This window comes from Macadamia integrifolia, unplaced genomic scaffold, assembly GCF_013358625.1.
Source record: "Macadamia integrifolia cultivar HAES 741 unplaced genomic scaffold, SCU_Mint_v3 scaffold2718, whole genome shotgun sequence".
Taxonomy (NCBI): Eukaryota; Viridiplantae; Streptophyta; class Magnoliopsida; order Proteales; family Proteaceae; genus Macadamia; species Macadamia integrifolia.
Genome location: NW_024868909.1, coordinates 18711 through 22535, shown reverse-complemented (window position 1 = coordinate 22535; position 3825 = coordinate 18711).

Here is a 3825-nt window from a genome sequence, read left to right as displayed (position 1 = left end):
TTCTCGTCACCCTCTTCCTTCTCTTCTCTTCCTCTTTCCTTTCCTTTCTCTCTCTTCTTTACTATCCTCACCAATGTACGAGTGTCATAAATGAAAAGAAAAGAAAATCATAAATGCTATATATATACTTCTTAAATAACTAAATAGTTCACATGGATGGGTCACTCAGGTGGGTGGGTGCGCCCACCTGTCCGCCCACCTGAGGGCCAAAACTTGGGATTTTGACAGAGTTCGGGCCTCGGCGCGAACCCCACCCTTGGCATATGATGTAATATACGTATGAGATTTAAAATACGGCTACATACCTGCTTTATCCGTACATGGCCTTATGATAGGTACATGTACACGGCTTGGGTACTCCCGTCTCTTCTGGCACTGACTCGGACTTGTCGGGCCAACCAGTGTTTAAGGTCACCCTCGCCATCATAGTCCATAAGGAGCCCGCTCTAACTCTCTCCAGTTCGGGTCCTGCATAGTTAAACCGGGTTAACTGTGTAATCAGACCGGGTTTAAGAAGTAGGGTATTACATTTACCCCCCCTTTTGAAAAATTTCGTCCTCGAAATTGCATACCTGGTTAATAAAAAAGATGAGGGTACTTGGCTTGCATTTCATCCTCTTTCTCCCAAGACGCTTCTTCAAGTGAATGATTAGCCCATTGCACCTTTACATAGGAAATGGAGCGGTTGCGAAGGGTTTTCACCTTTCGGTCCAAAATTTCAGCCGGCTGCTCTGTATAGGTCATGTCAGCTTCAAGGTATTCTGGCTCCATTAGTAATACATGAGAGGGATCATGAACGTATCGCTTCAGCATGGATACATGGAATACATTATGAACGTCCCCGAGTGAAGGTGGTAGAGCAAGCATGTAGGCTACTGAGCCAACCCGGGCTAATATCTCAAATGGTCCAATGTATCTTGGGCTCAACTTCCGCTTTCTGTGAAACCTTTGCAACCCTTTAGTAGGGGAGATCTTGAGAAATACCTTTTCTCCTGGCTGAAATTCAATGTCTTTTCTGCGGGTGTCCGCATAGCTCTTTTGACGGGACTAAGCTACTTTAATCCGTTCTTGAATAACGTCGACTTTGTCACAAGTCATCTGTATCATTTCAGGTCCTAACATTCGACGTTCGCCTACCTCATCCCAATACAAAGGAGTTCTACACTTCCTGCCATATAATGCCTCATACGGAGCCATCCCAATTGTAGCTTGGTAGCTGTTGTTATAGGAAAACTCCATAAGAGGTATATATTCTTCCCAACTGCCACTCATCTCCATTGAACATGCCCTGAGCATGTCCTCTAATATCTGTATGGTTCGCTCCGACTGACCATCAGTCTGTGGGTGAAAAACAGTACTCAAATTCAACTGTGATCCCAAGGCACGCTGTAAGCTTTTCCAAAATCTGGAAGTGAACTTTGGGTCCCTATCTGAAACAATGCTCACTGGAACTCCATGTAAGCGCACTATGTTGTCCATGTAAAGTTGTGCTAGTTTGGCCATGGAGCACTTGGTCTTGATGGAAATGAAATGAGCAGTCTTGGTAAGCCAATCAACGATCACCCATATCGCATCCATTCCCTTAGGTGTACATGGTAATCCAGTGACGAAGTCCATTGTAATCCTGTCCCACTTCCATTCTGGTACTGGGAGTGGTTGAAGAGTACCATAAGGTCGATGCCTCGCAGCTTTTACTTTTTGGCATGTGAGACAAGTCACCACATACATAGCTATTGTGACTTTCATGCTTGGCCACCAGTTATTTTGTTTGAGGTCTTTGTACATCTTTGTACTTCCTGGGTGGAGTGAGTACTCAGAGCTATATGCTTCTCGCACTATCTTGTCTTGTATATCCAAATCATCGGGTACACACAATCTGCCTCGAAACATCAATACCCCATCACTGGCTAAAACAAAATCTGGGTCATTCATTGTTTGATCTTGAACCTTAACTTTGATCCGCTGTAATTCAGGATCCAAAGGTTGCTTCGTTATTACCTCTTGCCTAATAGCCTGATGCACCTGTAGAGCCATCAAGGATATAGTCAACCATTTAAGGTTTTCTGGTTGACGTTCCAATTCTAAGATTGCTCCTTTATACAAGAGGGCTTCATCCATTAGCATAGCCTCTTTCACAAGTGGTGGGCTGACTGCTAAGCATGAGAGTGACACAGTCTGTGCCTTCCGACTCAATGCATCTGCCACTATATTTGCCTTGCCGGGATGATACTGAATGTCGCAATCATAATCCTTCATGAGCTCAAGCCATCTCCTCTGTCTCATGTTCAGATCCTTCTGGGTGAAGAAGTACTTCAGACTTTTGTGATCACTATATATCTCACACTTCTCCCCATACAAATAATGTCGCCAAATCTTAAGAGCAAAAATGACTGCGGCTAGCTCTAAGTCATGAGTGGGGTAGTTCTTCTCATACTCCTTTAGTTGTTGGGATGCATACGCTATTACTTTACCGCGTTGCATGAGAACGCAACCCAAACCAACTTTGGAAGCATCAGTGTAGACTGTCATTCCACCTGTGCCTTCAAGGATGGTCAACACAGGGGCCAACACCAACCTCTTCTTCAATTCCTGGAAACTCTTCTCACATTCCTTTGCCCAGTCGAATTTCACACCCTTTTTGGTTAATTTAGTCATTGGTGCTGAGATTCAGGAGAAATTCTCGATGAAACGTTGGTAGTATCCGGCCAAGCCCAAGAAGCTTCTAATTTCAGTGACATTCTTGGGGCTTTCCTATTCCACTACTGCTTTCACCTTATCAGGATCTACTTCGATTTCGGCCTTCGACACTACGTGCCCCAGGAATCCAACTTGTTAAAGCCAGAATTCACACTTGCTGTACTTGGCAAACAACTGTTGTTCTCTCAACCTCTGTAACACCATTCTCAAGTGTTGAGTGTGCTCCTCTTCGGTCTTGGAGTAGATCAAGATGTCATCAATAAAAATAATTACCCATTTTATCGAGCACATCCTGAAATACTCGATTCATTAGATCCATGAATGCTGCCGATGCATTGGTTAACCTGAAAGATAACACTAGGAACTCATAGTGACCATACAGAGTCCTAAATGCTGTCTTGGGTATGTCGTTGCTCTTTATCTTGAGCTGATAATAGCTTGACCGAAGGTCTATCTTTGAAAATACCCTGGCTCCCTACAACTGGTCAAATAAATCGTCAATGCGTGGCAATAGATATCGGTTCTTAATGGTTAGCTTATTTAATTCCCGGTAATCAATGCACATACGTAAGCTGCCATCTTTCTTCTTGACAAACAATACCGGGGCACCTCAAGGTGAAACACTTGGGCGAATAAACCCATTTTCTAGTAGTTCCTGCAACTGCATCTGTAACTCCTTCAATTTAACTGGTGCCATCCTGTATAGAGCCTTAGATACTGGAGCTGCTCCAGGAGTCAGATCTATGGCAAACTCTAACTCTCTATCAGGTGGTAAATGCATCAGATCATTTGGGAAAATGTCAGGAAACTCTTTAACCACCTTTACCTCTTCTAAAGGTATAATCCTTGCATCAACATCAAGTACCGATGCTAAGTAAGCCTGACATCCACTTTCTAGCAATTTTACCGCTTGAAGAGCAAAGACAAGGACCTTCCTCACCCGTTTCATTTTATCTGCTCGGTATACCAATTCTTTCCCTTCATCATCTATCACCCTAATCAGCTTTTCAGCACACATCACATTAGCTCGATGAGCCGACAACCAATCCATACCTAGTATAACATCAAAATTCTGCATATTGAACTTAATGAGTTGTGCATCAAAGTTCTTCCCACTAATTTCCACTG